Genomic DNA, 14403 nt, shown 5'->3' with positions numbered 1-14403 from the left:
GCCTTCGAATCAGCTGAAGCGAAGCATGTATGTTCTCGAAGGTCTACAGTTCGTATCGGTGGAGAAAATGTCTGAGTGTATAAATACATGGAACGTCGATAACGTCGACCTTAGAAGGCATATTTGTGACATATTCGGATTGTAGTTGTTTGTGAAGGAAAAACCTCATTACACTCAACCCGATGATTTTCTCAGAAGCTGTCGCGCTAGCTGAAATGAGCGCGCAAACAACTGGCGGTCATAGCGAACATCTGAGGGCGACAATAATTAAAGCTGAACTCTCCTTTCGTTTTCTTTTTTTTTTTTTGTCTGTCACGAAATATGATCTTCATTGAAAGCTTTTCGCATGACTGTTCGCGCAGTCTCTCTCTCTCTCTCTCTCTCTCTGCGCGCGAGAGCAAGGGGGTGGGTGGGCGGGTGGGTGGGTGTGTGTGTGGGTGTGTCACTCTTACACGAAACAATGTGAGCTCTCACTTCGGGATGACATCATTCTCGAAATTTAATCGCCACTTCGCCGTTTACCTCGATTCTGGCTTTGAACGGATATATAACTCAGCAAGGTACGTGTTTGGGCTACTTTTATATTCTTGCGTTTTCTTCAATAATATTCAGTTAGAAGTTAGCGCTTGTGTGTGTCGCATTCTCCTGTCTTTCGTCCCTGAAGTTTGCGCTATTTAACTGTTCAAATTTGAACGGGTGTGTAGATAGGATGGTAGTGAGCACGCTATCTCATTTTTCTAGAATTTATTGCACTATGGCTTTGAGATTCACAGTAGCTGAGGCGACGACAAAGGCTTCATGCTTGCGGAGGCGCTATACGCCTTGCAGCGTTTCGTAAATAGATGGAACGCGGATACCTTCTGCGCGAAGTCGCCGTCAGTGTTTCGCCTTTAAATGTTCCGTTTTTGACTTTGCGTGTTACTTACGTGCACGATCCTTGTGGCCGCACAGAGAGAGAGAGGGGGGCGGGGGTAACGAAGAACCACAGATGCTCGTCTGGCTCGGCCCTCTACACCAATCTAAAAGGAGTATAGAAAGAAAGAAGGGAGAGAGCGAGAATGTTAATTGCAAGCAGGAGAGCGCATCAAGTCTACGAAAGGTCACCAAGGCCAGTCGACTTCTGAAATAAGGCTGGCGGTCACGTTGCGTCAACTTTCCAGCACTCCGAAGGCAGTGTAAACACTACAGCGTCTGGGATCTCATGTTGGTTCGCGAACATTGTTGCTCTTCGCAGTGCGACCATCCGCTTCTAATCGGACTGCTGCGTTTTATGAAGGGAGACGATCTAAAACGAGAAGGATAATAGAACAGCGAAATGCAGGGATGTCAGAGAGAGAGGCGTTCGGTGACTGCACATGCGCATGGAGAGGAAAACGCACGCTGTCAACGTCGCGCGAACACAGTCGTTCTGCGGAGTCCAGTTCTTATACAGTGTCGGTAGTGTCTCGAACTGAATAGTGCAATGAAATCGGTCTGATGGTTGTGGTTGTTGTTGTTGTTGTTGTTTTTCGTTTATTTCTCTTATGCATTTCATCATCCCATAAGTCTTATCGAAAATACGTTTGACCTCGACGGCTTTAGCCAAGTGTCTTAAATGTATTGCTGACGTTGGTACTATGAAAGAGCCCCGCCCCCCCCCCCCCCCTTTTTTTTTGCATAACAGAAGTCAGAGAAAGAAATTAGCGTAGCTTGCACTGGAGGCGCAATGCTGAAGAGACACCGGAGCTGATGGGCACCTAGGTTGTCCCGGCTGTTGCTGTTTTGCTAAGTTTTGCAAATTTCTTCTTTCTTTCTTTCTTTCTTCCTCTACTGCTTTCCTTTTCTCTCTTCTCTATGTTTTTGTGTATGTCTTTCTTGTCTCTGTTTCTATTTCTTTATTTCTTTCTTTCTCTCTATATATATATCTATTTCTTTCTCGGTCTTTTTGTCTTTCTCTCCCTTTCTCTCTTTCTCTCTCTGTATTTCTCGCTTCCTATTTCTTTGTATTTATTTCCCTCTCTTTCTTTGATTCTCTATCTGTCTCTCCTCCTTTCTCTTTCTGGCTTTCGTTCTCTCTATTTCTCTCTTTTTCTTTCTATCCTATGTTTTACCCTCTCTCCTCCTCCTTTCCCTCCCCTCACCCTCATTTCCCTTTCCCACCGCCCTCGCTATGCTGTGCTATACAAGGCTATGCTAGGCTCTTCTAGCGTGCCTGGGTAGCCGAGTGGTTAAGACACTCACCTTCGGATCATGGGTGCGCGGGTTCGAATTTCGCGAAGAAATTTTGTGCCCTAGAATTTCCCCCTTTCTATATTTTCATTTCTCTTTTGTTCTTTCTCACTCTCTCTCTCGCTCTGTACTCGGCGACATCAGAGTCATTGCATTCCGCGCCGGAGGAATCGGCGCACGTGTTGTGGGAGCGAAGCAGTAAATGAAGAAGACGACAAAGACGAGGAGGAGGACGAAGAGAGCGCGTGTCGGTTCACGACGATGATCATTCTCTGTTCGTAGCTCACGGAGTAACGGCCGCCTGACTGAAACAGCTCCGCGGTTAAAAATTGCTCATAGCTTGTGCTTGAACATCGTTCAGCGGCCGTGCTCCCCGTAAAGCAGAAATGGTGCCTCTTTCGCCAACTCTCTCTCTATATATATACATATATATCGGCAACAATCGACAGCTTTGCTCGTATGGCATTAAAATTTCAAGTGCCTGCTCAGAAATATTCATTTTGGCCTATTTTTATTCGCAGTTAGAACAAACCTGCAATAATATTAGCCATTGTTCATTAGCCACTTCAAGTAGGGGAACGCAAATAAAGCTTCTTTATTTCTGTTTTAATAGGTTAGGCAGCAAGCACCACGCAATCGCAATTTTTATCACCTCACTCTCCTCCCTGCATAAATCCGAGGCAGGATCTAGCTGCAGTTCAGGTTGTTGCCCCCCCCCCCCCCCCCCCACCCCCCATCCCCCTCCCTGGGATTACAGAAGAGCGCGTCGGAAATGCGCCTGCACACACCTGCTTGTTTCGCGAATGTGCCGAGGAGTGAGCACGCATACGGTTACTTCTCTACGGGCGTTGTCTTCGCTGCAGGGCACATCGTATTTCCCGCTCGAAAGCTAGTCCCACGTTACGCGGTGGGCGCCAAAAGCTACTTATGCGGAATGGACACTAAAAGCGATCCGATCGCAAAGGCAGCCGCAATTATCAGCTTTAGTTCCTGGAACTTGAACTGCGTTCTCTTGAAAAACTTTAGAAGTCATCATCCAACGAACGGGATCGCTTGTGACGTGCGAGAGAAGAGCGTCCTTGAAGAGCTGCGAAATCCGCTTGAAAGTCACGACTATATCCTCTTTTTTTTTTTTTTTCCTCTTCTTCTTCTCTTCGGTATCGGACAGTGGCTCGGAACAGGGCGTGGCTCCACGCTATAGCCACCAGCAATCCCTGAAGAGTATCGCGCATGAGCAATGCGTTTCGTTCGGTCTAAAGGTTGTAAAAAACAGTCCCCTTAATGCCATTATCTGTTAACTTTCTCCTGAAAAATAATACTTTCGCTTGCTTTGAGGTCAAGTTGTTTTCACTTGCTTCGAAATCATGTTGGCGTCAGCATGGATGGCCACTGAAGGTCATCTTTCTCTGTGCGACAGCCACGGCCGCAAGTCTAGTTTTTCTTGGCAGCTACACGGCTTGCGAAGCTCAGGTAGGCATGCTCTCTCTCCCTCTCTCTCTAACGAAGCGCAAACCGCGATGGAAAGGGCGGATACGCGCACGGGGCGTCGGTGGGAGGAAAACCCCAACTGTTACTTCGCTCACGTATGCTATTTGAGTGTATCGTCAGCTCGTTCGCTACTCGCGCCAAGTTCTATTGTTGTACCAAAGGTCCTTAGTGCAAATATCGAGACACCGTGCCTACAGCGTTCGTTATACATTAGAACACGATACCCGTCACCACTTGTCAGGCCGAATCAGTGTGCGTTGTCAGAGCATATATTACGTACAGTCAAAGGCCAAAGACTGCAGTATCCGAATTGCGCAAAAAGAAAAAAAAAGGAAGAGAGAACGTCAGCCCAGTCATAGGCAGTTTAAACAACGCAACGCCAGGCTGGTTTCATATGCACAGTAGAGGCAGCAAACCTGAAACTTAGGGTGGGCGCTCCGGGAACTTTTTGTCGGACTTTTCACCACCCCCTGACAAGTCGCTAAATAAGCAACAGTCGACAACATGGCGATTATTACAGACGCGAACATTCCCTACACCCACGCTGTACAGTCGCATATACCCGGACGTTTACACACCACAGTGCAAAGCTTGCGGGATGGCTCGCGCCAACCTCGACCACATTATCTGGGCATGTCCCGCAGCGACACACACCACCAAACACAGCAAGAACCCTAAACTTAAGATAACCACGCCCGAGCAGTGGGAGGCTATGCTGCTCAGCGCGTGCCCGGATGACCAACTCTGGGCAGTCCGGCTGGCCGAAGACGCCGCCAAGACCCAAGGTCTGGCCGCCGCCTGAGGAAGGGGAGCTCCGGTAGGGCTAGTCTCCCGGCCCCCGCCTCCCTTGACCCCAGCAAGGACACAAATAAAGTTATGTCTCTCTCTCTCACCGCATAGAGTTTCATACAATGACCTAGAGAGGAAAAGTGGAGCTGCGATCGTTAAGCCACCATGGGAATGATGGGAAGTACAGGCTTCGGATTGGATAGCGTTAGCTAGCGAACTTTCTACGAATCTTTTTCTACAGTTTCAGTTTCGTTCTTCGCGAGGTGTGGGCAGTGGGGTGCGCTTCAAAGCACTCAAGCAGTGCCTTTGTTGTTCAAAGAGGCTGGAGACCGCTAGATCTCTTGGTTTGCTGCGACGTTGCAGCTTTCCAGGTTGTATTTGACAGTTTTAGAAAAGCGTCGTGTACTCACCGTTGCGCATAGGTGTAGCGTCCCATGCCAGTGCAGAAAACTGCATAGAGTTCACATTTTTTTTATAAGCCCTACTTCTCAAAACTTTCAAATCGACTGCAAAACGACGGCGAAGCTAAGTAGACGCACCGTCGCGCTCCTTTGACTCGACTTCACAACAAAACGAGAGATGCGTCGGGGGCAGGCCACTTGGACAGACGCACCTGGCATCGCAGCAGACGATGCGTAGGTGTTTCTCACTCAATACAGTACTGTTATTTCCATACGTAGATAATGCGTACTTTCGAGAGAAAAACAAGCGTATTTGTTTTAAGTGTTGAAAAAAAATAATTCATTATATCGTGATGCCAGATCTAGAACACAATTGCAGACATACCTGGTGGTTGAAATTGTCCAGGTTTCACTTCCGTCTCACGGTCACGCATACTTTTTGCAATAAGTATTACGTACAAAAGAATGGAGCAAGTTTTAATTGGAAATAACTTCATATCACTTTGTTTTACACTCGGCAAACAAGCGTCGCGAATCTCAAGAACGAAGCCATCCGAAGCAGATCCGAATCCTGTACTTCCCATCACTCCCATGGTGTCTCAAGCGCCGCTGAAGGAGCCCGCATAGACACTAGCGCCAGATTCCCCTCTAGGTGTTATAGTAAGAAACTCTATGGTTCACGGTATATGCGTGTTCTGTCTCCCAGTGATCAGAATTACTAAATTTAAGCAACAATTAACCACCGAAGCCACCCAGACGGGCATATCAATATTTCTCGCTGTATTTGTCGCCTTAACTATCCCTGCCTTCAGTGAGCCACAAACGCGCCTTTTTTTTTTTTTCTTCCAAGGGTTTATACGCTGCGTGGAACATTTATCTCAACAAATCACCGACATCTCCCAGAAGGACATGTTGTTGGGCGAGTTGGTGTTTTCTAAAGAGACATAATTCAATACAAAAAAAAGAAAAAAAAAAGAAAGGACCGCCACAAAGAAGCGCATGTGACGTGTTGTGGTCTTGTGTCCTGGTCTGCTATAATTACGAGATTTATAGCGCGGAACTTCTACACAAGGGACAAAGGAACACGACGAGCACAAGCGCTAACTTCCAACTAACGTTTAATATCTGCGCTCGCAAATATATACAGTGAAAGAAAGAAAATAAGAAACGTTAGTTGGAACTTACGTTAGTTGAAACGTTAGTTATTAAACGTTAGTTGGAAGTTAGCGCTTGTGCTCGTCGTGTTCCTTTGTCCCTTGTGTAGAAGTTCCCCGCTATAAATCTCGTAATTATGGATTACCAACTAGCCCGAAGCAACGCCTTGCTGGTCTGCTACTTGTGCCAGATTATGCCTTTAGATCACCGACATGCTTTCCAAAGTGCTGTTCAACGTGTTTATATACACCTACGTTGCAACAATGAAGAGCTTCCACATTTTTTTTCCTTTAATTTCAAATTTGTGCAGCATTGTTTATTTCCTTGAAGACCCTCAAAGGGGTATTACATAAGCAGTTAGTTTGCGCACCATGCGCTGTGGTTGTCGCAGTGACACGCACGTTGCGGCGAATACTGTAAAACCACACAGTTGTTCATCTTCGTCTATTATATTTCCAGGACGTTCGAACAAGGCGCATGCTTTAAACCATGGCTATAATTTTCCTCGCAATTAAAAGCTCACAGGGTCCCTTATGCATTCACCTAAGACGCCTCGAAGGTGAAATCCATCCTCTTTTCTACAGCTAATACAAAATGTACCTTTTCTTTTGTTTCTCTATTTCAGCGATAGGTGCCGGTAGTTTTCGACGTTTTTTGCGTAAAAGTTGATTGCTCGCAGCGTTTGCGCGGGAAAAATTGCGTGGCTGATGACAGTGTGTTCGTGACCCGCCAAAAAGGGGTGAAATTCTACTCGGCCAAATATTCGGATCCGTGCATGAAGCTACTGCGGCGTCAGTACAACAACGTAAGTATCTATATTGTTACTTTATACTACTAGCTACATTCCACCAAAAGTTTAGTTCATTTGGTGCCGTGGGCCAAAAGGCAAAATTTTTTTAATTCGGGCATATGAGAGGGGCAAAACGCGACAAAAAGGCATTGAATTGCCTTACAGAGTGTCTTATTAAGTGAACCATTTATTTACGCTCATTATATGTAATATTTTTTTTTGTTTAGGATGGTACGGACATACAAGAGAACATCATCTAGAGTTTCATTGGAGCAAACGACATGAAAAATGCACTGAATGCTTTTCAGGAGTTTCGGAGCAACACAACGTCGGGTTCTGTTTGGATTCAACGCGTGGAGTGCGAAGACTGGGCTCATGAAGACTGCGTGGGGGCCCACGGAGTGAATCTGAAGTGCTTCTACTGCAAGAACTCAAAGGATAAAATTCTTTCACACTGCCTCGTTTTGATTCACGAAGCGGCTCGTTTTGTCCTGCAGGTTGGGGCAAAATGAGACATCTGGTGCATTTTTTGTTTCTTTTTAAAATAAACTTTTGAACAGTCACAAGATCGCCATATTTATGTAGCACATACCTTTTACCTAAAAGAAAGTTCCTGCACTGATGTTTTATGGTAACGAGTGAAATAAAATAAAATATTCGCTATTTTCAAATTTTTGTCGCATTTTGCCCCGCCCTACCCTAACGCAGTTTCGCAGTGCCGCCGTTATCGGCCCTTCTTAGGCCAAGCTACGACGTCATGTGATCCTGTCATCGTGTGAGGTGACGTCACAATGACGTCAGAAATGTTTGTGATGTGTGACGTCGCGGTGACGTCATCACGTGATGATGAACTTTAGCATCACTCGTGCTTCCCCGACGCCGCTGACGCGGGAAGCCGACGGTCAATTGTCGCGCTTGATGAGGCATCTAAGGCTTTCCCCTTAATAAAAAACTCAATAGTAAGCTTCGACCTGGAAATACCTAGCACACCTCATCTGCGCTTGTCTACAAAAGTTTCTTCCATCGCTAAAGGAAACTTAATTCTGATGTTCTGCCTGAAAGACCACGTTACGTAAATAATGGAGCATCGTCATCATTTACTGCTAACGCAAATGCAGGAAATTCTTTGTATAACGTAATTAAATCAAATGATGGCGACAGACGTGATCCGAAACTATACACATGTACGATGCGCCGTGTTTCTACTGTGCTTTGACGGTGCTGTACGTAGCTTTACCAGCTTTACTAGCTGTACCTATAACTTACGACGTATCATTACATAGTTTCCCCCGTCTGTCTATTCCATAGAGGCATCGTATGCCACGTCCTCTCTCTTGCAGTTTATCATCCGCCATCCCCAACGAGCCACTTCTGTCACACATATACACTCTAAAAAGTTTTCGGGAGTAACTGCGCAGTTCATCCGAAAAAGGGCGCTTTACTCCCTCGAAGGACGAACTGCAGAAGCATGCGTGCCGTGCGCAAAGTTCGGAGGGTAACTGCTTGGTCCTTCGTCAAAATGAGAGGAACGGAGGACGAATGGCAACACTTACTCCCGCACGCCTCTGTGAAGGAGAGGGAGGGAGCCGGGGGGTGAGGGGGTGAGCGGGTAGATCTCCTTTCACTACTAAGCATATTTTTACGTTAAGTGCATTACGATGTGTCAGTGCCTGGAAAATGTATATTAGTGGCCGTAACGATGCTCGTTCGTTTCTTGTAAGCAATAAGCGGATGAATAAATAACTAAAATAAAATTGTTAAGAGAAATGACAGGATGACCTTTATTGAACGGTGGAGGTGGGCCCTGTTTGCCCGACGGTATGTATACGTCCAGGCCGGTGCACCGTGGCCCATACTTCCTTTATTCCAGGGTCCATACTTCTTCGCACGGGGTATGGGGCACTGGCGCAAGAGCCAGATAGTATATTGCTTGTGGTTTCGTAGCTGTGGGGCGCGTTGTGCATTCACATTTCTGTCTCACGACTTGCTGGTATTTGCTCATGACATAGAGCTTCCTGTTATGCTTACTGTATGAAAGTCTATAGTGTCTATGGCTCGTCAGTCAAAAGTAGTGCTGCGTTTGAGAACATCGCAAAGAAAGGAATTTCTTGCTTGTCTGGTGATATCACATTAATGTAAACTTAGTAAAGAAACGTAGAGGTTCCTTTCATTTTTGTAAAAAGACCGAAAAGCAGTAGATTCCGTCACCTTTTCACTGAGTCAGAAGAAATTACAAACATCAGTAGAGCTACTGATAAATCAGCAGTCATGGCAACGAGGACCGCACGTGGATACGGGCCGTGTGTCGCGGACAGTTTGTTTTGGAGTTTCCAGTGCAAGAGCCACGCGTAGCGAAGGCCGTCTAGCATACGGCCCCCGTGTCCGTGGCCTTGGAACATAGAAAGCGCGCTTGACTGAAACCGCGACTGTTCTCCACTCCGAAGTGGGCCATAAAACGGGGCACTTGCTCCCCTCAAGCCACACCGGCACTTGCCCCCCCCCCCCCCCACCCCAAGCTGTGCCAGCTCTCTCTCTCCCCCCCTCCCCCAGACGCGATGTAACACGGGTTTGCACCCCCCAAGGCAAAATCCTGCGGACGCCCATGCTAGTGTCGGTGGTTGTTTGTGTGTGTGTGTGTTTGTGGTGCAAGGAGGAGAATCCGATCCGGCGTACCCGGGAAAACATCAGTCGCCAGCTAACCTTTTGAGCTGCGTGGACGTTTCCTATTTTGATGTATCAGTAAATAAGTTCGTTTTGTTTTAATCACCGGCTTTGTTTCACTTTTGGGTGTTTCAGGACTAGAGCAATCGAGTCGTAGAGACACTACACCGTGTATGTGTGAGCGAGTGCGTGTGCCGCGGCAGGCTTGAGAACTGTTCTTTGTCTTGCACCGTTGTCGGCCCAATGTCATCGAAGTGCCTCGTTACATACGGCGACAGAAATGCCGTCATCACTTTCGACGAGCCGTGAATGGGGCGGGATTCAATGGAACGTATAAAGGAGTTGGACATGTTCTCTGAAGTTGACGTCTCCACCATCTGCTTAACGGTGAGTGCTTGATCGTCATGTTGTAGCGGTTGCAGCAGCGTTTGTCATCGATTACTGCAGCTTTGTGTTACATTTTTGAGCATCGTCCATTTTATATAAAAATCCGGCAGCGCTAAATTTTACGTTATTGCCAAATTTGGTCCCATCTAAGCCTTGATGACAACATTGTTGCACCGAATTTAGCCCTCACTTCTTTCATCATAGAAAACGTGAAAGTTATTTCTGTTGAGCAGGATATCCTTCTTCGAGGCCACGCAAGGCGTCAATTCTAGTAGTGTTCGGCATCTAGCGCTGCTGCACGTGTATGAGTAGCCGACACTGTCAGTAGTCGAACCTCGTTATAGTGTGTTTTAATTTTAGATGTAGTAAAATGTCGCGCTTGTCACTTGCTATGGCGGAAATTTGGGATATATAAATAGTATGACTGCTTGTGGCAACAGTAGGCTGTGAATCTTTGTTGGCCAGCATTGCAACCACGACACTTCCGAACTTTTCATCCGTGTGTTACGTAGTTCCCTTCTGAGTTCTGGCATTCTTATTTTTATAGCGTTTCGACGAATACTTCCAAGTGTCTGTAGACATTAGAGAAGTGGACGTGATCGAAAATAGAGCAAGAATAAATGCTCGAGTGACCAGCCAGGTCCCGTGAGTAGTAGTATCGTTATCAATTACTACTTAGTCTGCTTGTTGCACACCGCTTTGAGAAAAACTTTAGTTAGATGGGGAAAAACAGCTAAAAAAAAAAAGACGAGGACGCAGGAACACAGTAGACTGGACGAGCGCTGAACTTACAACTGACATCTTTATTGCACCAACCTCTCGTTTTTACAGCGCTCAAGCCGAGCACGCCATTCCAACCAAACCGCCAATCAAAATCATCAGGTATGCAAACTACATTGTCACTGAAAGCTATCACGTGTACATGAATGACACCGTGCGCATGAATCTTTCACACTCAGATAAAATGAACAAACCAGTTCCTAACAAGGATGAACAAGCAACAAAAAAAAACACAAAAAAACAACAACAAACAATCCATGTTCGAGGCGCAGGCTCACTTTCCGCGATAACAATGATTGAGAGTAAGTCGATGGAAAATTAGAGGATGACCAACAAAGAACACAGTAAAGGAAATTATTCACATGAAAGCTTTGAGATATTGAATCTCAGCGTGAGTGAGCAAAATAGATGGCTTGATGAAGCAAGTGTCTCCTGCTTCCCTGATAAAAAACGCTTCCACGATTTCAAATTCTGTTTTGAGAACACACAATTTTTAAAGAAGGCAAACGGCAAAACAGAACGTGAAATTCATGTACATGTGATAGCTTTCAGTGACAATGTAGTTTGCATACCTGATGATTTTGATTGGCGGTGTGATTGGAATGGCGTGCTCGGCTTGATGCGCTGTAAAAACGAGTGGTTGGTGCAATAAAGATGTCAGTTGTAAGTTCAGCGCTCGTACAGAGTACTGTGTTCCTGCGTCCTCGTCCTTTTTTGCGCTGTTTTTCCCCAGCTAAGCATGTACCAACTCGCCCAAATCGAAGTCTTGCTCGTAGTTAGTTTCTTTATAAAGCAGGCCTCTCAAATGGATAAGCCTCTTTGCTCAGTTGCTAGTTGCACTTTCACTGGATAAGCCTCGCCACGGTGGTCTAGTGGTTATGGCACTCAACTGCTGACCCTGTCATTCGATCTCGCGACCTTCGGGTCGCGGGATCGAATCCCGACTGCAGCGGCTGCATTTTCGATGGAGGCAAAAATGTTTGAGGCCCGTGCACTTAGATTTAGGTGCACGTCAAAGAACCCCAGGTGGTCGAAATTTCCGGAGCCCTCCACTACGGTGTCTCTCATAATCATGTCGTGGTTTTGGGATGTTAAACCCAGATATTATTATTGGGTCATACCATGCCAAGTGTCCCAGACGTGGCGCTCGCACGTCGCAAATTTTGATGATAAAATTTGTGCCTTTTTCCTCTGCCACATAGAGTATTCTGGCAAAACATTTTTGCTCGATAAAAATTTTGACGATCATGGCGCCCCCTCTATGTTCGCTTGTATTTGTTAAACCGTGCCTAATAGAAAAATGTGTATAAAATCTTTTTTTTTTGTGTTCAGCTTTGAAACCACGCGGGTGCTATCGCAGAGGTTCTCTTTAGTTGTCCTATTCATTAATTCCGAAATATTTGTGTTTCACTACCAGCTACGTATCTTCAAAAACTACAAAACTCTTTAATGTTCGTGATTTTTTCTTGTGCTATCTCCAACTCCCCCTAACCAATCTTAATACTAGTATGATTTTCAGGAAAGTTTATTATAGTACAAAATGTTTAGGGGTAAAATAGACTTCAAAGCTTCCCGAAAAAAATTGTGAACTTATGCGATTTGTCGCATGTTTGACCGTATTTTTCATACTGATGCGGTCCAAGTAAAAATCCTCGTCATGCGGCGTTTGATAGAAGACTTTGTCGTTAAGTAATGAAGAAAGTCTAATCAAATCATTTTTTGTTTTAAGGAAAAAAATAATTTTTGAATTTGGCGCTCCGTAAGTGCCCGGCATTTCTTTTTGTTGCCACTTCGCCGCAAAGCATGTGGTCGCCCTTGCAACTGAAACTCGTCACAGGCAGCGGCAAGATGCGAGATGTATGTCAGTGGCTCGTGAGTGCTCGAAAGTCTTGTCGCGTTGATCTCAGGGCGACGAGTAATCAATTCGCGTTACAATGTGAGCTTGCTTGGCGGGCCCAATGGGAAGTATGGACGCCCGAGAGCACCCTATGGCGTCGTTGGCACAATGTGCTAGAGGCCGTCTGCACAACACGTATACCCCCAAAAAAAGTGTATACAATGTGCATTATTTCTTTCGGTATATATGTGTATGCTAGTTGTGCAGACGGCCCTGTAGCACACTGTGCCAACGCCGCCATAGGCTGCTCTCGGGCGTCCATACTTCCCATTGGGCCCGCCAAGCAAGCTCACATTGTAACGCGAATTCGTTACTCGTCGCCCTGACATCAACGCGACAAGACTTTCGAAGACTCACGAGCCACTGACATACATCTCGCATCTTGCCGCTGCCTGTGACGAGTGTCAGCTGGAAGAGCGACCACGTGCTTTGCGGCGAAGTGGCAACAAAATGAAATGCGGGCGCATTCGGAGGGCCAAATTCAAAAATTATTTTCTTCCTTAAAACAAAAAAAAATATTTGCTTAGACTTTCTTCATTACTTAACGACGAAGTCTTCTATCAAACGCCGGATGTGGAGGATTTTTACTTAGACCGCATCAGTATGAAAAATACGGTCAAACATGCGACAAATCGCATATTTTCTCTAATTTCACAATTTTTTTCGGGAAGATTTGAAGTCTATTTACCCCCTAAACATTTATTCAGTCATCAATTATTCAATCATCCTTTGCAATTCACAGCCATCTGTAAGGTCACATAGTTCTAAAATGTGTTTTGTGCGAGGTAATAATAATATCTGGGGTTTAACGTCCCAAAACCAAGATATGATTATGAGAGACGCCGTAGTGGAGGGCTCCGGAAATTTTGACCACCTGGGGTTCTTTAACGTGCACCTAAATCTAAGCACACCGGCCTCAAACATTTTCGCCTCCATCGAAAATGCAGCCGCCGCGGCCGGGATTCGATCCCGCGACCTTCGGGTCAGCAGTCGAGCACCATAACCACTAGACCACCGTGGCGGGGCGTTTTGTGCGAGGTGTTGGCAAAATTAAGGCCATGAAGACCAGAGACGGCATGGTCTTTTCGCACTCTGTTTACTTGCGGGTCATTGCTGTAGTCATGCTAGCATGCTGGGCATGCTCGGTTCTTTCATGCCTCCAATGGAATCACTTACAATAATGTTTTCGTCGATAATGCAGTTCTTAACTCCACAATTCTGTCGATTGATGAGATCATGGCCGAGTGTGCCAATGCGCGCAGTGGTGGTGAAGTTTGGGAAAAAGGGCTGTGTTTTTGGTCTTTCACTGTTGCAAGACATGCGGCCATTTACAAGCCACACCAACCTGGCACTATGCCGAAAATACTGAGCAGGTCAGCTGAGATCGCCATTGCTCGTGGCATTATCGCCGGTGCATCCAGCGATAATCTTGTTTATGGATGTGAAAGGATCACGACGGATGGTCGCTTCAAGATACCGTTTTAGGTGCTGGCCACTCAGACACTGGTTTTATTCGGAAAAAATGTACACTCAAGTTATCATGGCAGGAGCCACGTGGCACAATGGGTATCTATAATTAGTGCAGGAAAGTAAGTCTCTCAAGTCGATAATTGATTCTAACAGCTCAACTCCCACCTACCACAATGAATTTGCTCGCATTGTGCTGATCAGATGGAAAAAAGGTACAGGAGCCAACGCTGCACTTTTTTTTTCATCGATAACCACTGAGATATGATTGTGCATTTCACTACGACTCTCACTTTTACTTTTTTTCCCATTTCCTGGCTCCTACATTCTTTTTGCACATGGCCTTGAAAAATGTATCAGCAGGGTTCTACTTTATAAAG

This window comes from Rhipicephalus sanguineus, chromosome 1 (genome assembly GCF_013339695.2).
Source record: "Rhipicephalus sanguineus isolate Rsan-2018 chromosome 1, BIME_Rsan_1.4, whole genome shotgun sequence".
Lineage (NCBI taxonomy): Eukaryota > Metazoa > Arthropoda > Arachnida > Ixodida > Ixodidae > Rhipicephalus > Rhipicephalus sanguineus.
Note: the sequence above shows the minus strand (reverse complement) of the source record.